Source organism: Triticum dicoccoides, chromosome 5A (assembly GCF_002162155.2).
Source record: "Triticum dicoccoides isolate Atlit2015 ecotype Zavitan chromosome 5A, WEW_v2.0, whole genome shotgun sequence".
In the NCBI taxonomy this organism is placed as follows: Eukaryota; Viridiplantae; Streptophyta; class Magnoliopsida; order Poales; family Poaceae; genus Triticum; species Triticum dicoccoides.
In genome coordinates this window covers 560,302,312-560,326,757 of record NC_041388.1, presented here as the reverse complement: position 1 = coordinate 560,326,757, position 24,446 = coordinate 560,302,312, and the positions used below count along the sequence as shown (strand labels likewise).

Below are 24,446 nucleotides of genomic sequence, written 5' to 3'. Positions count from 1 at the left end.
TTTATATCTTAGGCGAGCACTGGGCTGCAGCTAAGCCCCCGAGTGAGAGGTTTGCTCTTCACTCGGTAGGTTTTTATATCTTAGGCGAGCACTGGGCTGCAGCTAAGCCCCTGAGTGAGAGGTTTGCTCTTCACTCGGTAGGTTTTTTGATAACTTAGGCGAGTACTTGGACTGCAGCTAAGCCCCCGAGTGAGAGGTTTGCTCTTCACTCGGTAGGATTTTTGATAACTTAGGCGAAACGGATTCGCAGCTAAGCCTCCGAGTGAGAGGTTTGCTCTTCACTCGGTAGGATTTTCATAACTTAGGCGAAACGGATTCGCAGATAAGCCTCCGAGTGGGAAGTCTGCTCTTCACTCGGTAGGATTTTCATAACTTAGGCGAAACGGATTCGCAGCTAAGCCTCCGAGTGGGAAGTCTGGCTCACCACTCGGTAGGATTTTTTACAAACTTAGGAGGAACGGATTCGCGGCTAAGTCACCCACTGAGGGGGAATTTTATTAGACAAAATAAAAAGTGACAAAAATTATGGAGGAACTATGACACTATTATTTTGAGGTCCATGAACTACAGAAGTACTTTATTGCAACTCATCCGAGTGATAAAACTTAAGTGTAAAATGTGCGGAGTAGTTCCGCGTTCCAAGCTCGGGGCTCGTCGATATTATGCTCGACGTTGTAAAGACGATACGCCCCGTTGTGGAGGATCTTGGTGACGATGAAGGGACCTTCCCAAGAAGGAGCAAGCTTGTGTGGTTTGTGCTGATCCACTCGGAGAACCAAATCTCCTTCCTGGAAGGCTCGAACTCTCACATTTCTGGCGTGGAAACGACGCAAATCTTGTTGGTAGATGGTCGACCGGATCAGAGCCATCTCCCTTTCTTCCTCTAAAAGGTCGACTGCGTCCTGCCGCGCTTGTTCAGCTTCTGCTTCGTTGTAGATTTCAACTCGAGGAGCATTGTGGAGAAGATCACTCGGCAAGACTGCTTCAGCTCCGTAGACCAAGAAGAATGGAGTTCTTCCAGTCGACCGATTAGGTGTGGTCCGCAGTCCCCAAAGCACTGAGGGAAGTTCATCGACCCAAGCTCCAGCTGCATGCTTGAGATCACGCATCAGTCGGGGTTTCAATCCCTTGAGAATCAGGCCATTGGCTCGCTCTGCTTGTCCATTCGACTGCGGATGGGCGACTGAAGCGTAGTCGACCCGTGTGCCTTGAGAGTTACAGAAATCTCTGAATTCCTCCGACTCAAAGTTCGACCCATTATCCGTAATGATGCTGTGCGGGACTCCATATCTGAATATTAGTTCCCTGATGAAGCTAACAGCAGTACCAGCGTCAAGGTTCTTGATTGGTTTAGCCTCAATCCACTTGGTGAACTTGTCGACTGCCACCAGCACATGCGTGAAGCCACTCCGCCCTGTTCTCAAAGGACCGACCATGTCCAACCCCCATACTGCGAAAGGCCAGACGAGTGGAATGGTCTTCAGGGCTGATGCAGGCTTGTGCGACATATTCGAGTAAAACTGACATCCCTCGCACTTATCCACTATCTCCTTTGCCATCTCATTCGCCTTCGGCCAGTAAAATCCGGCTCGGTATGCTTTGGCCACAATGGTCCGAGAGGACGCGTGATGACCGCAGGTTCCTGAGTGCATATCATTAAGGATGATTCGACCTTCTTCCGGCGTTATGCACTTCTGACCGACTCCAGTCGCGCTTTCTCTGTATAACTGTCCTTTGATTACGGTAAAGGCCTTAGATCGGCGGACGACCTGTCGAGCCTCTTCCTCATCCTCCGGGAGCTCTTTTCTCAGGATATACGCGATATATGGAATTGTCCAATCGGGAATGACCACCAAGATCTGGTGGTACCCGGAGTAGGCGTCTAGAAAAGACAATCTCTCGCATCCCGCGGTCGAGTCAACAATTTGATCTATGCGAGGGAGAGGAAAATGATCTTTCGGGTAGGCCCGGTTGATGTTCTTGAAATCAATGCACATTCGGAGTGATTTGTCCTTCTTAGGAACCATGACGACATTCGCGAGCCACTCGGAGTGGTATATCTCTCGGATAAATCCTGCCGCCAACAGTCGAGCCACTTCCTCACCAATGGCTTTTCTCTTCTGGACGGCGGACCGTCGAAGATGCTCTTTGACTGGTTTTGCAGATGAGTCGACTCTTAGGCGATGCTCAGCCAGTCCCCTGGGAACACCTGGCATGTCAGCGGGCTTCCATGCAAAAATGTCCCAGTTCTCACGGAGGAACTGGATGAGCGCTTCTTCCTATTTCGGGTCGAGTGTTGTGGAGATGTGGGTCGGAGCTGCATCGGGGTCGGTCGGGTGAATGTGAACAGGCTTCGTCTCACCGGACGACTGAAATGCAGACTCTGTGGTGGGTTTCTTGGATCGCAGCAAGTCACTCGGATCTGCGTTTTGCTTGTACTCTTCGAACTCGACCGCTGTCACCTGGGAATCAGCAATCTTTGAACCTTTCTGGAGGCACTCTTCTGCCTTTTTCCGATCACCGGTGACAGTGATCACTCCTTTGGGGCCGGGCATCTTCAATTTGAGGTACACGTAACATGGTCGAGCCATGAACCGCGCATAAGCTGGTCTCCCCAAAATGGCATGATATGCACTCTGAAAATCCACGACCTCGAACGTCAACTTCTCTTTGCAAAAATGTTTCGAATCACCAAACACCACGTCCAGAGCTATTTGGCCGAGTGACTCGGCTTTCTTTCCTGGTATAACTCCATGAAAGCTCATGTTACTGGTGCTCAGTCGGGACATCAGAATGCCCATCCCTTTCAGTGTGTCTGCATACAGCAAATTCAACCCACTACCACCGTCCATAAGCACTTTTGTCAGTCGAGTGCCTTCAACAACTGGATCGACCACCAAAGCTTGCCTCCCAGGGGTGGCAATATGAGTCGGGTGATCAGATTGGTCAAAGGTGATGGGTGTTTGGGACCATTTCAGATAGTTTGCTTTTGCTGGGGCAACCATGTTCACCTCACGGTTAATAACTTTCAATCGACTCTTGCTCTCCACATCCGCAAAGATCATTAGAGTAGAGTTGATATGGGGATATCCTTCCTCACTGTCCTCCTTGTCTTCGACCTTGTCCGACTCCTTCTCCTTGTTATTAGACTGTTTTCCCTGAAACTGCTGGATCAGGAGTCGACATTGGCGAGTGGTGTGCTTCGGGTAGATGATATTCCCCTCTTCGTCTTTCTTCGTGTGGATGTGACACGGCATATCCATCACATCGTTCCCTTCTTTATCCTTTACCTTCTTAGGGTTCCAGGATCCTTTTGGTTTCCCTTTAAACTTTCCCTGAGTCACGGCCAGAGCCTCTCCAGGAGCTGCCGGTTCAGCCTTCCGCTTCTGTTTCCGACTGGTGTTTCCCTTTTCCGACTGACTCGGCTTGTGCTTGCCGCTTCGGAGTCGGTCTTCTTCTTCGCCGTTGGCGTACTTGGTAGCAATCTCCATCATCCGACTCAAGGTCATGTCACCGGTTCGACCAAACTTCAAACTCAATTCTCTGTTCTTGACGCCATCTTTAAAGGCGCAGACTGCCTGATGATCAGACACATTCTCCACAGTATGGTGCAAAGTGATCCATCTCTGAATATACTCTCTGAGAGTCTCATTGGTCTTATGCACGCAGACTTGCAACTCTGTCAGTCCAGCTGGTCGCTTGCAAGTTCCTTCAAACGTTCTGATGAACACTCGGGACAGATCTTCCCAAGTGTAAATGCTGCTAGGAGGTAATTGAGTCAACCATGCCCTGGCAGAACCTTCCAGCATGAGGGGCAAATGCTTCATGGCCACCTCGTCGTTCCCACCACCAATCTGAACCGCCACTCGGTAGTCCTCAAGCCAAGTTTCAGGCTTAGACTCACCAGTGAACTTGCTGACTCCTGTTGCCAACCTGAAATTGGGAGGGATAACTGCGGCTCTGATAGCTCTGCTGAAACATTCAGGACCAGAAACATGCACTCGACTGCTTGTGGGCGCATCTCTGTCGAGCCCGCCTCGATGGGCTCTGTTCCGGTCGACCAAACTTTGCACGATAATGGATGGCGCGTCGAAGCCTGGTTCTCTGGGGTCGACTGGAACTCTTCGCCCCGTACTGAACTGACGCCTGTCATCTTGCTGCCGAGGAGCGTAAGACCCACCCCTCGGAGGGGAATTGGGCACTCGACGCCTATCATCTCGGTCGAGTCGGTCACCATATTGGTCTCGCCGATTCTCGCGCCCTTCACGCCGCGGAGGCGATCTGGGACTGTGAGCCGACTGAACCATATTCGCAGCGACGGATCGACTGTGAATTCTGTTGCGCGACTGCGACACGGCCGAATTCTAATCTCCTGCTGCCCGGAGCAGATCCCTGATCTGCATCAAGCCTCTGCCAGCTTCCGACTGAGAGGGCTGGATGGACTCTGCTATACGGGTCGCAGCTGCTAAATTCTGGATTGGGGTTCGATATACCTGAGTCGGCGGGAAGAGTTGACGTCGACTGGTGTCGGGAACTCGTTGCCGCGCACGCTCGTCGAGTGCTCGCTGAAGATTCTCCAGTCGAGTGCGTTCGGCCAAATTGGCCAAACGTGCCTCCTCCAAGGCGCGAGCCTCGGGGGTTTCTCCTGCGATGGGAGTACGCAGGACATCCACGTTCCTGCGGCGAAGTTCTTCTCTTTGCAGAGAGTCGAGTGGCTCGGGCTGGTACTCTTCGTGATCTCGTGCGGGGTCGCCTCCGTCGCCTGCTCCCTCATCACGGGCGAAGCCAGGGGGACTACGGGGCCCGTCGACCATCAGGATTTCCGCCGCTGGATCACTGCTATCGCACTCGGATGCGGTCTCTACAGAACCAGTCGACAGATCGAACAGGCCGTAGAGAGATTCGTCGGGCTCGATTGCTGCAACTTGGGTGGTGGCCATCTGGCGAGCCACCGCGTGCCTCACCCACCGCTGAATCCTCGACCGGCCCGAGCGCTTGCACTGGCGGGAGACCGAGAAGGTGGTCGATGGGGATGTCGACCGATACGGGGTCGACGGTTGCCGCAGCAGAACGCCGCGGACACATGCGCGAAAATGCGTCGCACCGCGGACGGGGAGCGCATCAACGTCGAGTGGACCTCCTGGAGCCAGGCGCAGTCGTCGGCGATGAAGATGAGAGCGCCGAGACGGATCTCTCGACCCTCGACCAAAACTCCAGCAGCCACCATGATGAAAGTACTCGGAAGAATCGCAACTTCCCCACAAAATCGCTAAAACACCGGCCCCAAGGTGGGCGCCAACTGTCGTGGTTCTAAGCCTGACAGTAGAGTGGGGGGTAGGTATGAGGAGGCAAGGTCCTAGCTATGGAGAGGTTGTAAACACAAGGGATGCACGAGTTCAGGCCCTTCTCGGAAGAAGTAAAAGCCCTACGTCTCGGAGCCCAGAGGCGGTCGAGTGGATTATGTGTATATGAGTTACAAGGCGCCGAACCCCTCTGCCTGTGGAGGGGGGTGGCTTATATAGAGTGCGCCAGGACCCCAGCCAGCCCACGTAGGAGAGGGTTTAAGGTGAGTTAAGTCTGGGGCGTTACTGGTAATGCCCCACATAAAGTGTCTTTACTATCATAAAGTCTACTTAATTACAGGCCGTTGTAGCGCAGAGTGCCTCTTGACCTTCTGGTGGTCGAGTGAGTCTTTGCGGTCGAGTCCTTCAAGGCAGTCGAGTGTGTCTCTCGTTGGTCGACTGGAAGGTGACCTCTTCTAAGGGTGTCCTTGGGCAGGGTACTTAGATCAGGTCTGTGGCCCTACCCTAGGTACATGACCCCATCACCCGGTGCGACGCTCCGGTGGCATTGCTACCCCCCAGTGCCCCCGTCCCGCCTAACCCTGTAGCGTTTGACCACGGGATCTAGCCCTTTGACTTTGCATGGAAGGGCTTTGACCAGTGGACCTCCCCACCCGGTTGTGTTAGGCCAGCCCATAGGAACACTTTGGAGCAACATCCGGGCCAGACCCACAGCAAGATCTCCTCCGTGTAGACCCCACGCGTCCGTTTCCCCCCTCCAGGTGCCGGCGGCAGCGCCGTCCGTGAGGGGGGCACATCCCGGACACGTGTGCCGGGCGTTTGCAACCACCACAACACTTCCACACTTGTGAGAGGACGCCTACGCAAGATTTGGCGGCATGCTCGCCCCCGGAGGCCGCCGGCCACAGCCGTAGATGCGTGAAGGGCAATCCGCGTAGAGGGAATTTTTTGGATACTTCTCCATCACCAAAAATTATGAAAAAATACCATCGTTCCTATAGCACATGTGCCCATGTTGTGCACAAAAACTCTTGATTTTATCGTGCTCTGAGTATTTAGTAATATTGACGCCGCATCGTTACCGCAGAATGTCTACTACCGTGTCATCGCCGTCCGTGAAGGGGGGGCCACGCACCGGAGACGCGTCCCGCCTCTTCAGACATGCCACCACACCACCGCGCATGTATGAGGGCCCGGTGCGACGCTCCGGTCGCATTGCTACCCCCAAGTGCCCCCGTCCCGCCTAACCCTGTAGCGTTTGACCACGGGATCTAGCCCTTTGACTTTGCACGGACGGGCTTTGACCAGTGGACCTCCCCACCCGGCTGTGTTAGGTCAGCCCATAGGAACACTTTGGAGCAACATCCGGGCCAGACCCACAGCAAGATCCCCTCCATGTAGACCCCACGCGTCCGTTTCCCCCCAACAGGTGCCGGCGACAGCGCCGTCCGTGAGGGGGGCACACCACGAACACGCGTGCCGGGCGTTTGCAACCGCCACAACACTTCCAGACTTGTGAGAGGCCGCCTACGCAAGATTTGGCGGCATGCTAGCCCCCGGAGGCCGCCGGCCACAGCCGTAGACGCGCGAAGGGCAATCCGCGTAGAGGGAATTTTTCGGATACTTCTCCATCCCCAAAAATTATGAAAAAATACCATCGTTCCTATAGCACATGTGCCCATGTCGTGCAAAAAAACTCTTGATTTTATCGCGCTCCGAGTATTTAGTAATATTGACGCCGCATCGTTACCGCAGAACGTCTACTACCGTGTCATCGCCGTCCGTGAGGGGAGGCCACGCACCGGAGACGCGTCCCGCCTCTTCGAACATTCCACCACACCACCGCGCATGTATGAGGGCCCGGTGCGACGCTCCAGTGGCATTGCTACCCCCAGTGCCCCCGTCCCGCCTAACCCTGTAGCGTTTGACCACGGGATCTAGCCCTTTGACTTTGCACGGACGGGCTTTGACCAGTGGACCTCCCCACCCGGTTGTGTTAGGTCAGCCCATAGGAACACTTTGGAGCAACATCCGGGCCAGACCCACAGCAAGATCCCCTCCGTGTAGACCCCACGCGTCCGTTTCCCCCCTCCAGGTGCCGGCGGCGGTGCCGTCTGTGAGGGGGCACACCCCAGACACGCGTGCCGGGCGTTTGCAACCGCCACAACACTTCCAGACTTGTGAGAGGCCGCCTACGAAAGATTTGGCGGCATGCTAGCCCCCGGAGGCCGCCGGCCACAGCCGTAGACGCGCGAAGGGCAATCCGCGTAGAGGGAATTTTTCGGATACTTCTCCATCACCAAAAATTATGAAAAAATACCATCGTTCCTATAGCACATGTGCCCATGTCGTGCAAAAAAACTCTTGATTTTATCGCGCTCCGAGTATTTAGTAATATTGACGCCGCATCGTTACCGCAGGACGTCTACTACCATGTCATCGCCGTCCGTGAGGGGAGGCCACGCACCGGAGACGCGTCCCGCCTCTTCGGACATTCCACCACACCACCGCGCATGTATGAGGGCCCGGTGCGATGCTTCGGTGGCATTGCTACCCCCAAGTGCCCCCGTCCCGCCTAACCCTGTAGCATTTGACCACGGGATCTAGCCCTTTAACTTTGCACGGACGGGCTTTGACCAGTGGACCTCCACACCCGGTTGTGTTAGGTCAGCCCATAGGAACACTTTGGAGCAACATCCGGGCCTGACCCACAGCAAGATCCCCTCCGTGTAGACCCCACGCGTCCGTTTCCCCCCTCCAGGTGCCGGCGACGGTGCCGTCTGTGAGGAGGGCACACCCTAGACACGCGTGCCGGGCGTTTGCAACCGCCACAACACTTCCAGACTTGTGAGAGGCCGCCTACGCAAGATTTGGCGGCATGCTAGCCCCCGGAGGCCGCCGGCCACAGCCGTAGACGCGCGAAGGGCAATCCGCGTAGAGGGAATTTTTCGGATACTTCTCCATCACCAAAAATTATGAAAAAATACCATCGTTCCTATAGCACATGTGCCCACGTGGTGCAAAAAAACTCTTGATTTTATCGCGCTCCGAGTATTTAGTAATACTGACGCTGCATCGTTACCGCAGAACGTCTACTACCGTGTCATCGCCGTCCGTGAGGGGGGGCCACGCACCGGAGACGCGTCCCGCCTCTTCGGACATGCCACCACACGACCGCGCATGTATGAGGGCCCGGTGCGACGCTCCGGTGGCATTGCTACCCCCCAGTGCCCCCGTCCCGCCTAACCCTGTAGCGTTTGACCATGGGATCTAGCCCTTTGACTTTGCACGGACGGGTTTTGACCAGTGGAGCTCCCCACCAGGTTGTGTTAGGTCAGCCCATAGGAACACTTTGGAGCAACATCCGGGCCAGACCCACAGCAAGATCCCCTCCGTGTAGACCCCACGCGTCCGTTTCCCCCCTCCAGGTGCCGGCGGCAGCACCGTCCGTGAGGGGGGGCACACCCCGGAGCCCCAAGACGGGCGTCTACGCATGCATGAACACTTTCACATATGCATCGGGACCCGTGCGATGTTTGGTGACATAGCTACATCCTGAATCCCCCCACCAACCAGAATTCCTTCCGTGTCGACCGTTTCCCCCCTCCGTGACACGGCGATAGCGACGTTCGTAACGGGGGGCAATCGATATACCATCGGGTATGTTTTTTTAGATAAGGCATAATTACCTTATGCAAAAGCAAAAACTAAAATAAAGTAAAAATAACAAAACAAAGTAAAAATAAAAAAATAAAGTAAAATATACGGATCGATGACGGAGGTCGTCCCACGGATCGATGACGTGGCGTGGCACACGGATCGATGATGTGGCGAAGGGGCCTATGCCGACGGCTGTGCCGTAGGCATACCTCTGCCACAGATAACCAAAGTAAAAATAAAAAATTAAGTAAAGTAAACATATGCCGACGGCAAGGCCGTCGGCATATCTGTGCACACACGGATCGATGACGTGGCGTGGCACACGGATCGTTGACGTGGCAGAGGGGCCTATGCCGACGGCTATGCCGTAGGCATACCTCTGCCACAGATATGCCGACGGCCGCCGTTACCGCCCGTCGGCGTAGGATCAACACCGTCAAATGGTCAGCGCTGACCGGGCAGGTGGGCCCGGGCTATGCCGACAGCCTGTCCTACGGGCCCCGTAGGCGTAGCTCAGGCGGTCCCGACGGCCTCGTCTATGCCGCCGTCGGCATAGGTCCATAGATGCCGACGGGGGCCGTCGGCATAGGCGAGGCCATCGGCAACCCCAGTTTTTCTGGTAGTGCACCTCATCAAGTAAAATCTAAGTGCGCTACGTTACGAAGCAGGTCTGCCTTCTCCACCTTCCCTCCCCGGCGGCCGCCATCATCGCCCCATCCCCGCCGGAGCCAGACAAAACTTATTGTACTAGACAGTCAGGAAGTCGTCGTGCTAAGGTCCTATAGGACTAATGCACCAGAACAACAACCGCCACCGATGAAGAGAACGGTAGATCAGAAGGATCCAACCTAAAGACACAGGAACATAGACAAACGAAGATCGGATCAGAGCAGATCCACCAAAGACAACCACCAACTAAATCCTGCGAGATATGCCGAAGACACATTTCCACACGCCCTCTAAAAATGCTAGGCACACCACCGGGATGGGGGCAAGGTGGGGAGAAACTTATTCCATCTTCAGGAAACCGTCGCCATCTCACCTTCCAGAGCAAGACACAAAGCCTAAGAAAACTGAAATGGATTCCTCCCGCCGGATCATCAATGTTGTGAGGAGCATGCTTTACCTTAAAACAGAGCCCTCCCGCCGGACTATCAATGTTGCAAACAGCATGCTTTCTTAGAGCACTCTCCTTTGCAAGATCCCATCTTGGCCTAAAGGCAACCATCTCTCGTCCACACTATTCTTTCCTCCCACGTGGATATATGGGGCAGCTGTTCATGCTGGCGTGTAGTACATGCCCTTAAGAAGCTTTGGTGTCTAAACTGACCAACTGCAAGTCACGATAATGGGCAACAATACGCCGTGGATTTTCAACGGATAACCATGATGAGTAACTGAATCCACAAGGTGATTTATAGTATGGTTCACCTTTGAATGATTTTAGAAAGGGAACACATCAAAATGACGAAGTACCTCCATCCAGAATTAACTGCCGCTGAAATGAGTGTATGTGTAGATTGACTCATTTCAGCGACAGTTAATTCCTGACAGAGGAAATAACTACAATTTTAGCGGTACACTGTCCACATTTCAGTACTTAATTATATACGAAATTATTTGGAAATAAACTTATTAAAACTATTGAGTTATACCCACATCGAAGCGTAAGCTTTATAATAGTTTTCTTGCAAAGTTTGAACCATCGGCTGGATATGAAGGACTGGTGCCCCTGCGGCCTCCATGGTGTCATAGATACCTATAAAAAATTCTAGCTCCATTATCCATGCTGCAAACTTCCTTTTGTGAAACTATTCACGCCATTGACTTGGTAAGCTATGTCTGTTTGTAATTTTGGTTATGTGCATCACATGATGCAGAGGCCGGCAGGTTTTCCCCTTTTCGAAAAAATGACTCTTTGGTAGTTCAAACCCAAAAGCTATTAAAAAGTGCAGTAGAGTCTTACTGTCAGTTAAAGAAAAAGCTTGGTAAGCTGTGACAATAAGCCGAGGAAGATAAATTCAGAATCAACACATGATGACATATACACTATCGTTTGCTAGCTCGTACTTTTGTTTCTAGGTTTGACTAGTTTAATGTTTGAGTAAATAGCCTGCCTAGTCAGCAGTGACTATGGCATTCCAACTCCGATCGACGTGGACGGCTTTGATATCAATTTCCATTCAACACATAGTCTCAACTACTCCAAGCCAATCAACCGGAAGTGCAGAATTCTTTGAACCATTCAATCATCTGCTTGCATGATCGAACATGAGTGGATGCTGCATTCGAGAAAGCAATGTTTGCTTTTTCTTGAAAAGGAGGGTTTACCCCTCTGCATCAAACGATGCCCACTGTCATATTTAGCAAGTAATTCCGTACACCTTCTTTCAAAACTCAAAAGGGAAGCCTCCTAGCGAGGTTACACATTCTAGTTCAAACTATATGTTCATGTAGGGAGTCGCAGCCAGTTTCAGGAACCATAACAAAATGATAATGCAAATTTGGGTAGAATGATTTTCACAGAGAAACCAAACAATGTAGATTTACAAAGTAATCTCGCACCCCTTGGTGTCCATGGGACACTGTCTCCCACCGAAAGGTAATTCACCAACTCCCGCCAGAATGGTGGGCTGGGGTACAAGCACAGTCACTCAACGATTCTGTATAGAGATTGGAAGCGTCATTGAGTAACCGAAATCAAGGATATATGTCCACTTTTTTGCTTCACCACGTATATTTCCTCTGTTCATAAATAAATGATATTTTAGACGACAGTGGTACGTCCTCTAACCTATACCTTTGACAATTATCGTTGTAGTCATATATTTTAGTATAAAATTACAAATTTGGATCAAAAGAATGTTTTCCCTGAAAATCAGATGGTGCTGTCATTATCAATCAATATTTTAGTATTTATTAGTAGTAAAATGCTTGCTAAGAGTCATCTTTTTACGAACAGAGGTAGAAATCTAGACTTCAACTAAGATTGTGTAATTGTTTTGTAAAATCACCCGATACAGCTCGAAGATGTACAAATCACATCACAAGCATCTCTGATCTAACCAAGCGCATGCCGGAACGAGAAACCATTGTGTCCAGAGCAGAAATATCAATCGTAGATATTGGGGAAGATCAATATACAATATACAAGCACTTAAAAGACAGGCCAAGCAAACCATTTATTTTCCACACAGGCAACACATTATGGGGCTGAAGGTTTGCTTCTCGTGACTCCGGTGGCCTCCCCGAAGCTGCAAAACGTCTCCAGATGAATTATCCTTCCCTCGCAGGACGTGGGGGCGGGTGCAAGAATGGTGGCCTGTGACCCGGGAAGTCGCCGTGAGTTGACGGGCAAATCACGGCTTCACCGGTGTAGCTTAATGCTTTTACTTACTGAGTCTATCCAGTCATTCCGACTGCTACTTGACAGCTGCCATTTCAACCCACACAACTCTCAAATACTCGGAACCAAGCCAATGCAATGTACCAGGATTTCCGTTTAATAAAAGACAAAAAAATCTACCAGGATTCCAGAAACTACATTAGTTAATCATCTGGTTACGAGATCAAATATATGTGTGGATTCTGCAACGAGTCGTTCGTCAAAAAGCATGTTTTTGCTTGTAGACCAAGGTTTGGCAATGGAAGTGCTCACAATTAGCAGCACCAATAGGCTTTGCTTGTTACTACTTTCTAAACGCTCTTATATTTCTTTGCGGAGAGAGTAGTTACTACTATAATTTTGTCCTGATCGGCCGATGGATAGGCCTGCTCTCCCCTGCTGCAGAGGCATGGCGGTGTTCATCCTCTGGTCTTCCTTCCGGTGAACGTGTCTGATGACCGGCTTGTCCTCGGCAAGCCACTCTGCCTGGCATGAAGATTCGGATCAGGTACGAGACGGGCACCAGGGAGTGGCTGGTGTCCTAAGGGGCCCTGTGACCCCTCGCCGGCACACTTCTCCTACGGCGTGTCGGCCCGACTACATTCGTGCAATTATTCCCTCTAGGATGTGGCACCAACGGTGTCCCAAAGTGCCCCATGGAAGGGGTGCCTAGTGAATTGCAACTACTTCACGGAGAATGCCAGCATAGAAGTTATTATCTACTCCCTCCGTCCCAAAAAACTTGTCCGGCCTACAGCCTCTCTGACGGAGCCCCATGTTGTTGCCGCTAGGGCCTGGCTACCTCTCCTCTAACTCAAAAACGGAGGAAGAAGAAGATGGACACGAGAGATTTTCCGGCCGGCGCACGAACGCCCAAATCTTTTCCTCTTTACACTGGCTACATCGCTACAACACCGGCTCCCCTCGATTAATACATCAGGAGGCCTTTTATACCCGGCTGCACACACATCATCCGGCCACCACACCGGCCACTAACTCCACGCACGCACGCACTAGTGTAGCTAACAAACTCACTAAGCCAGCTACATGCACGGCGTCCATATCCATGATGCATGCATGCACTAACCAACTAACCTGCTAACTACGGTGCATGCGCGTACACAGGAGACCCGGCCATGCGGGCTAGCTAACGAACCAACGCACCAACCCTCCACTCTCGCCAACGGCCGCTGCCTTACGAGCCGGATCTGGAGCGCTTACCCGCGCGTGCACGCCAGTCATCGCCTGGAGGCGTGGTTTACTCCCAACACCCCACACACCAGGTACGTCTTGACCTACTTTGGCGAGATCCAACTCCAAAGCTGCAGCGCCAGGTCATCATCATCGGTAGTTCTCTCGAAGTCGCAATCCTCCGAATGCACCCTCTAAGGCTATTGCGGCCCGAATAGGTTTTTTTTTGAAGCTGCTACGACGGGCAAAAGCCGGCCTGAACCATTTTCATTTTCATAAACCAGAACAAGATACAACGCAACGACTACAATATGTAGCACACGACACCCACAAGAAGGTACAAGGGAACGGAGAGAGAGAACCGAAACGAACTATGCCTAGCAGTACAAGCCTTGAACCTGGCCTCCAATAGAACTGGAACAAACCGAGAAGAGAAGGGAGGAGTCTTGTTGGATCAATCGAACGGATACTCGACGTCGAGATGATGGAGGGGAAAAAGTCCCCGGGCTGCCCAGCGATCACTCTTGAACTTGAAGACCTAGGAGAGTCACAACGCCGTCGAAGGGCATCCCATCACCGAGGTGACATCGCGAGAACGGAAGTCGCTGATGCCACCGAAGGGAAATGTTCCACCGAGACGAGCACTGCACCTCCTCTTGGTGTCACATCGACCACCTTCACCAAATGAGCAAACCTGGGCACCAAACAAAGCAACAAGAGCCTGTAACATCTTCAAAGGACGACAAACACCGAGACCTCACCGCCGCCACGAACATCCATGAGAGGAGGCCAACCAGAGCTAGAGAGGGAACCAGAACTTAGCATGCCCCGAATCAACACAGCACTTCCACCACCACCACCTACAGAACACATGCCCCAGCCGGCCACCCACGAACCCAAACCTCCCCCTACAGCCAGCCCCATAGTGACACCCCTCCAAAAGAACTCCACAAATGACGTCTCCAAGGAGAAAGGGATGGAAAACCAACACCGTCATCCGATCTGGCAACGCCCGATCTAAGGTTTTCACCCGGAGTCTGGATCAAAGTGTTGTGGGTTGCAACAGGATCCTCGACGGCACCGCCAAGGAGGGAAGCGACGTCCACAGACGCCGTTGCCGCCGGCATCGACAAGGTCTTTGCAAGATTTTCATCCAGATCTATGCAACCCACCCCATCAGCTCCCAATGCAGCCGACGCCACCAAGGGAAAGCCGTAGCAGACCGGTTCGCACAGCCGCGCAAATCTGGGCGGACAGCACGAACCCATGCCGCACTCGCTACAAGGGAATGCAGGCAACTCGCAGAACTCGCTGAAGGGAAGATCACCACCCGCCGCCGCCTGCCTCCACCACCAGAGCCGGACGTGAGCAGTACGTCCCCGCCGCCACCGCCACAGGCCCACCAGGCCCAGATCCAGCCCGCTCGGACCCCAGGATGATGCCCTGTCGCCGCCCGCTCTCCACTCCACGACCTCACGCCCACCACCGCCGGGGATCCGCGCTGACTGCGGCCGCCGCCAACCTATGCCAAATCCACCGCCCGCCCGCGCCAAGTTCGCGCAGCCACCCCCACATCTTCCACCGCCCGGCGACAAGTGCTGGAAGGGACAGCCCCGCCGCCGCCGTCCGCTGGAGAGGGCTTTGCCCGCCTTGCATCCTCCGGCTGTGGCGAGGGAGCGACGAGGAGGAGGGGTCTCGGGTGGCGGCTAGGGTTTCACCACCCGAGTTGCAAGTGTCGCGATGGCTTCGAGCCAAGTAGCCAGGAGTGGTACAGCGGCATGTTCTCGAAAGGGTGCGGGCAGCAAGAGCCACTACGAGGGTGTACGTCGGCCGAACTGGAATATGTCTATTAGCAAGAACCACATTGCATGGCAGCGTTCCATGTAAGGTTCTCCAAAGAAAAAAAATAACTTTCGCTGGACAATTCACTTGTCAAAAAAAAACTGAGTGGTTCGTGTGAAAAACATAAATGAAGATTATGACATTTAATTCTCTAGGGGACATTAGCTGGTCAAGAAGTTGCTATCAAGAGGCTAAGTAAGGATTATCAACAAGGAACAAAGGAATTCAAGAATCATGTTATATTAATTGCAAAATTGCAGCACCGAAACTTGGTTCAACTTCTTGTATGTTGTGGGGAGGAAGATGAAAAGTTGTTGATTTATGAGTATCTACCTAAAAAGAGCTTAGACGATACCATTTTTGGTACATATTCTAAGAAAACAACATACTTCTCTTAAACAGCTGGATGACTTTTTTGCATCTACTCATATTTTATAGATAATTCAAGAAAATTGTTATTGGATCGGGCCACACGATCTAATATAATCAAAGGGGTTGAAAAAGGACTTCTTTATCTCCACCAAGATTGAAGACTGACTATAATTCGTAGAGATCTCAAAGCTGGAAATGTTTTGCTAGATGGAGAGATGAAGCCCAAGATAGTTGATTTTGGGATGGCAAGAATATTCGGAGACCATGAACAAAGTGAAAATACCCCACGTGTCGTTGCAAAATAGTGAGTGTCAGTAGCAAAAATTCGTATTAGTTTTTGAATAAATCTAGTACCCTTTTGGTCAATCATATATTAGACATGATTAAACAGTGGTTACATGGCTCCTGAGTATGCAATGGAAGGCGTCTTCTCTGCCAAGTCTGACATTTACAGCTTTGGTGTTTTACTACTGGAGGTTGTAACAGGTATAAGGAGAAGCTCTAGTTGTCAAATCATCGGCTTCCCTTGCCTTACTGTCTATGTGAGTACACAAGACTTCCCTCATATTTCATTTACTAAAGTGGGTAAAATTTGGGGATCATTTTAAAGTTTGACAAATACATGAATAGAAATATGATTCTTTGTTGTTTCAGTCATGCAATATGTGGAAGGAATAGAAGACAAAGGGATTAGTAGACTCATCTATAATAGATACTTGATCACTAGATGAAGTTTCGCTTTGTGCCCATGTACTACCTCTGTCCTGGTTTAGTGGTCCCTATTGTATTTTGTGCCAAACTTTGATCATAAATTTCACTAACAAAATGTTCATGCATGTCATCAAATATTATTTCAGTGGAAACTATGTTCAAATACGAATCCAACGATATAATTTTTGTTAACACGCATTAACATTTTGTTAGTTAAATATTTGGTCAAAATTTGGCAAAAATTATAAACGGGACCAATAAACCTGGATGGAGGTAGTAGCACTCTTGTGTCTCCAGGAGAATCCAGATGATAGGCCAATGATGTCATATGTTGTGTTTGTCCTGAGAATGGAAGCACGACCCTTCCAGCCCCAAATTGCCCTGCATACATTGCACGACGAAGTGTTGAAATGGAGCAAATCTGAAATGATATTCGAGCTTCCGAAAAAAGTTTTACACTTTCTGAGATAGTGGAGCAACGAAACAATAATTCTTGAGTTTCAAATGTATCCAGACACTCTTGAAACTTAACTGCACCGAACACTGTCGACATAATGTTTGGCTCAACGAAATAGTGATTCATCACTTGTTGTTTAATAGTCATTATATATTTATATTTGAATGTGTTTTATGTTCTTGTATTTGGCTTTGATGGTAGTCTCTGTTAATAAGATTTTGTAGTTACAAAGAATTCATGATTCATAGAAGAACTTTGTCCAAGAAAATGATTTCACATTAGATATAAGGCATTCGGCGGTGGCATTCCTTTATGTGTTCTTGTAGTGGGAGTTGTACGTACTTTTTATAAAAATGGCAGGATGGTTCGGGCAAAATTAGGGTCTGACTGAAGGAAATATGCCCTAGAGGCAATAATAAAGTTATTATTTATTTCCTTATTTCATGATAAATGTTTATTATTCATGCTAGAATTGTATTAACCGGAAACATAATACATGTGTGAATACATAGACAAACAGAGTGTCACTAGTATGCCTCTACTTGACTAGCTCGTTGATCAAAGATGGTTAAGTTTCCTAACCATAGACATGAGTTGTCATTTGATTAACGGGATCACATCATTAGGAGAATGATGTGATTGACTTGACCCAATCTGTTAGCTTAGCACTTGATCGTTTAATTTGTTGCTATTGCTTTCTTCATGACTTATACATGTTCCTATGACTATGAGATTATGCAACTCCCATTTACCGGAGGAACACTTTGTGTGCCACCAAACGTCACAACGTAACTGGGTGATTATAAATGTGCTCTACAGGTGTCTCCGAAGGTACTTGTTGGGTTGGCGTATTTCGAGATTAGGATTTGTCACTCCGATTGTCAGAGAGGTATCTCTGGGCCCACTCGGTAATGCACATCACTATAAGCCTTGCAAGCATTGCAACTAATGAGTTAGTTGCGGGATGATGTATTACGGAACGAGTAAAGAGACTTGTCGGTGACGAGATTGAACTAGGTATTGAGATACCGACGATCAAATCTCGGGCAAGTAACATACCGATGACAAAGGGAAGAACGTATGTTGTTATGCGGTCTGACCGATAAAGATCTTCGTAGAATATGAGGAGCCAATATGGGCATCCAGGTCCCGCTATTGGTTATTGAGCAGAGAGGTGTCTCGGTCATGTCTACATAGTTCTCGAACCTGTAGGGTGTGCATGCTTAACGTTCGTTGGCGATATAGTACTATGAGTTATGTATGTTGGTGACCGAATGTTGTTCGGAGTTCCGGATAAGATCACGAACATGACGAGGAACTCCGGAATGGTCCGCAGATAAAGATTGATATATGGGATAATAGTGTTTGGACTCCGGAAGGGTTCCGGAATTCACTGGAAGGGGTTCCGGATGTTTCCCGAAATGTTTGGGTACGAGAACACTTTATTTGGGCCAAAGGGGAAAGCCCACAAGGTTTTTGGAAAGCGCAAAAGGAAGTTTTGCGAAGTCCAGGGGCCAGACGCCAGGGTCCCTGGCATCTGGGTCCAGACGCCGGGAACCCTGGCGTCTGGCCCTGGAGTCCGAGAAGGGCTCTTGCCTTTCGGGTGAAACCGAATTTGTGGAGGCTTTTACTCCAAGTTTCGACCCCAAGGCTCAACATACAAACAGAGGGGTAGGGCTACCACCCAAGACACATCAAGAAACACCAAGCCGTGTGCCGGCTACCCCGTCCCCTCTAGTTTATCCTCGGTCATAGTTTTCGTAGTGCTTAGGCGAAGCCCTGCGGAGATTGTTATTCACCAACACCGTCACCACGCCGTCATGCTACCGGAACTCATCTACTACTTCGCCCCTCTTGCTGGATCGAGAAGGCGAGGACGTCACCGAGCCGAACATGTGCAGAACTTGGAGGTGCCGTGCTTTCGGTACTTGGATCGGTCGGATCGTGAAGACGTACGACTACATCAACCGCGTTGATATAACGCTTCCTCTTTCGGTCTACGAGGGTACGTAGACATACTCTCCCCTCTCGTTGCTATTCATCACCATGATCCTATGTGCGCGTAGGAATTTTTTTGAAATTACTATGTTCCCCAACAGTGGCATCCAAGCCAGGTTTTATGCGTTGATGTCATATGCACGAGTAGAACACAAGTGAGTTGTGGGCGATACAAGTCATACTTCTTACCAGCATGTCATACTTTGGTTCGGCGGTATTGTTGGATGAAGCGGCCCAGACCGACATTACATGTACGCTTACGTGAGACTGGTTCTACCGACGTGCTTTGCACATGGGTGGCTGGCGGGGTGTCAGTTTCTCCAACTTTAGTTGAACTGAGTGTGCCTACGCCTGATCCTTGAGAAGGTTAAAACATCACTAACTTGATGAACTATCATTGTGGTTTTGATGCGTAGGTAAGAACGGTTCTTGCTCAGCCCGTAGCAGCCACGTAAAACTTGCAACAACAAAGTAGAGGACGTCTAACTTGTTTTTGCAGAGCATGTTGTGATGTGATATGAGATGATCATGTTTTGTAACCGAGTTATCGGAAACTGGCAGGAGCCATATGGTTGTCGCTTTATTGTATGCAATGCAATCGCCCTGTAATGCTTTACTTTATCACTAAGAAGTAGTGATAGTCCTAGATGCATAAGTTGGTGAGACGACAACGATGCTATGATGGAGATCAAGGTATCGCGCCGGTGACGATGGTGATCATGACGGTGCTTCAGAGATGGAGCAAGCACAAGATGATGATGGCCATATCATATCACTTATATTTTGATTGCATATGATGTTTATCTTTTGTACATATTATTTTGCTTAGTTCGACGGTAGCTTTATAAGATGATCTCTCACTAATTATCAAGGTACAAGTGTTCTCCCTGAGTATGCACCGTTGCGAAGTTTTTTGTGTTGAGACACCACGTGATGATCGGGTGTGATAGGCTCTACGTTCAAATACAACGGGTGGAAAACAGTTACACACGCGGAATACTTAGGTTAAACTTGACGAGCCTAGCATATAACAGATATGGCCTCGGAACACTAGGACCGAAAGGTCGAGCATGAATCATATAGTAGATATGATCAACATAGTGATGTTCACCATTGAAACTACTCCATCTCACGTGATGATCGGACATGGTTTAGTTGATATGGATCACGTGATCACTTAGAGGATTAGAGGGATGTCTATCTAAGCGGGAGTTCTTAAGTAATATGATTAATTGAACTTAAATTTATCATGAACTTAGTCCTGGTAGTATTAGCATATCTATGTTGTAGATCAATAGCTCGCATTTAGCTTCCTTATTTTATTTTTAATATGTTCCTAGAGAAAACTAAGTTGAAAGATGTTAGTAGCAATGATGCGGATTGGGTCCGTGATCTGAGGTTTATCCTCATTGCTGCATAGAAGAATCATGTCCTTGATGCACCGCTAGGTGAGAAACCTATTGCAGGAGCAGATGCAGATGTTATGAACGTTTGGCTAGCTCAATATGATGACTACTTGATAGTTTAGTGCACCATGCTTAAACGGCTTAGAATCGGGACTTCAAAGACGTTTTGAACATCATGGACCATATGAGATGTTCCAGGAGTTGAAGTTAATATTTCAAGCAAATACCCGAGTTGAGAGATATGAAGTCTCCAACAAGTTCTATAGATAAAAGATGGAGGAGAATAGCTCAAGCAGTGAGCATGTGCTCATATTGTCTGGGTACAACAATCTCTTGAATCAAGTGCGAGTTAATCTTTCAGATAAAATAGTGATTGACAGAATTCTCTAGTCACCATCACCAAGTTAGTAGAACTTCGTGATGAACTATAATATGCAAGGGACAACAGAAACGATTCCCAAGCTCTTCGTGATGCTGAAATCGACGAAGGTAGAAATCAAGAAAATCATCAAGTGTTGATGGTAAACAAAACCACTAGTTTCAATTAAAGGGACAAAGGGAAGAAAGGGGAACTTCGAGAAGAACTGCAAGCAAGTTGCTGCTCAAGTGAAAAAACCAAGTCTGGACCTAAGCCTGAAACTGAGTGCTTCTACTGCAAAGGGACTGCTCACTGGAAGCGGAACTACCCCAAGTAATTGGCGGATAAGAAGGATGGCAAAGTGAACATAGGTATATTTGATATACATGTTATTGATGTGTACTTTACTAGTGTTTATAGCAACCCCTCAGTATTTGATACTAGTTCAGTTGCTAAGAATAGTAACTCGAAACGGGAGTTGCAGAATGAACAGAGACTAGTTAAGGGAGAAGTGACGATGTGTATTGGAAATGGTTCCAAGATTGATATGATCATCATCGCACACTCCCTATACTTTCGGGATTAGTGGTAAACCTAAAATAAATGTTATTTAGTGTTTGCGTTGAGCATGAATATGATCGGATCATGTTTATTGCAATACGGTTATTCATGTAAGTTAGAGAATAATTGTTGTTCTGTTTACATGAGTAAAACCTTCTATGGTCATACACCCAATGAAAATGGTTTGTTGGATCTCGATCGTGGTGATACACATTTTCATAATATTGAAGCCAAAAGATGCAAAGTTAATAATGATAGTGCAACTTATTTGTGGCACTGCCGTTTAGGTCATATTGGTGTAAAGCGCATGAAGAAAATCCATGCTGATGGGCTTTTGGAATCACTTGATTATGAATCAGTTGATGCTTGCGAACCATGCCTCATGGGCAAGATGACTATAACTCTGTTCTCCAGAACAATGGAGCGAGCAACAGATTTGTTGGAAATCATACATACTGATGTATGTGGTCCGATGAATATTGAGGCTCGCGGCAGGTATCATTATTTTCTGATATTCATAGATGATTTGAGGAGATATGAGTATATCTACTTCATGAAACACAAGTCTGAAACATTTGAAAAGTTCAAAGAATTTCAGAGTGAAGTGGAGAACCATCGTAACAAAAATAAAAGTTTCTACGATATGATCACATAAGTAAAATATTTGAGTTACGAGTTTGGCCTTCAGTTAAAACAATGTGAAATAATTTCACTACTCACGCCACCTGGAACACCACAGTGTAATGGTGTGTCCGAACGTCGTAACCGTACTTTATTAGATATTGTGCGATCTATGATGTCTCTAAACGATTTACCACTATCGTTTTAGGGTTATGCATTAGAGACAACTACATTCACGTTAAATAGGGCACCATCTAAATCCGTTGAGACGACACCGTATGAACTATGGTTTGGCAAGAAACCTAAGCTGTCATTTCTTAAAGTTTGAGGTTACAATGCATATGTGAAAAAGATTCAACCTGATAAGCTCAGACCCAAATCGGAGAAGTGCGTCTTCATAGGATATCCAAAAGAAAATGTTGGGTACACCTTCTATCACAGATCTGAAGGCAAGATATTCATTGCTGAGAATGGATCCTTTCTAGAGAAGGAGTTTCTCTCGAAAGAAGTGAGTGAGAGGAAAGTAGAACTTGATGAGGTAACTGTATCTGCTCCCTTATTGGAAATTAGTTCATCACAGAAATCTGTTCCTGTGACTACTACACCTATTAGTGAGGAAGCTAATGATGATGATCATGTAACTTCAGATCAAGTTACTACCGAACCTCATAGGTAAACCAGAGTGAGATCCGCACCAGAGTGGTACGGTAATCCTGTTCTGGAGGTCATGTTACTTGACCATGACGAACCTACAAACTATGAGGAAGCAATGATGAGCCCAGATTCCACGAAATGGCTTGAGGCCATGAAATCTGAGATGAGATTCATGTATGAGAACAAAGTATGGACTTTGATTGACTTGCCTAATGATCGGCGAGCCATCGATATTAAATGGATCTTCAAGAGGAAGACGGACGCTGATAGTAGTATTACTATCTACAAAGCTAGAATTGTCGCAAAAAGGTTTTCGACAAGTTCAAAGCGTTGACTATGATGAGAGTTTCTCACTCGTATCTATGCTTAAGTCTATCCGAATCATGTTAGCAATTGCCGCATTTTATGAAATCTGGCAAATGGATAAACAAAATGCATTCCTTAATGGATTTATTTAAGAAGAGTTGTATATGATGCAACCAGAAGGTTTTGTCAATCCTAAAGGTGCTAACAAAATATGCAAGATCCAGCGATCCATCTATGGACTGTTTCAAGCATCTCGGAGTTGGAATATACGCTTTGATAAGTTGATCAAAGCATATAGTTTTATACAGACCTGCGGTGAAGCCTGTATTTACAAGAAAGTGAGTGTGAGCACTACAGCATTTCTGATAAGTATATGTGAATGACATATTGTTGATCGGAGATAATGTAGAATTATTCTGCAAAGCATAAAGGAACGTTTGAAAGGAGTTTTTCAAAGAAAAACCTCGGTGAAACTGCTTACATATTGAGCATCAAGATCTATAGAGATAGATCAAGACGCTTGATAAGTTTTTCAATGAGTACATACCTTGACAAGATTTTGAAGTAGTTCAAAATGGAACAGTAAAAGAAAGAGTTCTTGCCTGTGTTACAAGGAGTGAAACTGAGTAAGACTCAAAGCCCGACCACGGTAGAAGATAGAAAGAGAATGAAAGTCATTCCCTATGCCTTGGCCATAGGTTCTATAAAATATGACATGCTATGTACCAGATCTATTGTATACCCTACACTGTTTTTGGCAAGGGAGTACAGTAGTGATCTACGAGTAGATCACTGGACAGCGGTCAAAATTATCCTTAGTAAAATAAGGATATGTTTCTCCATTATGGAAGTGACAAAAAGGTTCGTCGTAAAAGGTTACGTTGATGCAAATTTTGACACTGATCCAGATGACTCTAAGTCTCAATCTGGATACATATTGAAAGTGGGAGCAATTAGCTAGAGTAGCTCCGTGTAGATCATTGTTGACATAGAAATTTGCAAAATACATACGGATCTGAATGTTGCAGACCCGTTGACTAAACTTCTCTCACAAGCAAAACATGATCACACCTTAGTACTCTTTGAGTGTTAATCACATAGCGATGTGAACTAGATTATTGACTCTAGTAAACCCTTTGGGTGTTGGTCACATGAAGATGTGAACTATGGGTGTTAATCATATGGTGATGTGAACTATTGATGTTAAATCACATGGCGATGTGATCTAGATTATTGACTCTAGTGCAAGTGGGAGACCGAAGGAAATATGCCCTAGAGGCAATAATAAAGTTATTATTTATTTCCTTATTTCATGATAAATGTTTATTATTCATGCTAGAATTGTTTTAACCGGAAACATAATACATGTGTGAATACATAGACAAACAGAGTATCACTAGTATGCCTCTACTTGACTAGCTCGTTGATCAAAGATGATTAAGTTTCCTAACCATAGACATGAGTTATTATTTGATTAACGGGATCACGTCATTAGGAGAATGATGTGATTGACTTGACCCATTCCGTTAGCTTAGCACTTGATCATTTAGTTTGTTGCTACTGCTTTCTTCATGACTTATACATGTTCCTATGACTATGAGATTATGCAACTCCCGTTTAC

General features: G+C 48.0%; 1 pseudogene; it reads left to right on the top strand.

The window, feature by feature from the left end:
• LOC119299990 overlaps positions 1 to 16,961 on the top strand; it is a 101,897-nt pseudogene extending 84,936 nt beyond the window's left edge.
• Positions 16,962 to 24,446: the final 7,485 nt, after the last annotated feature.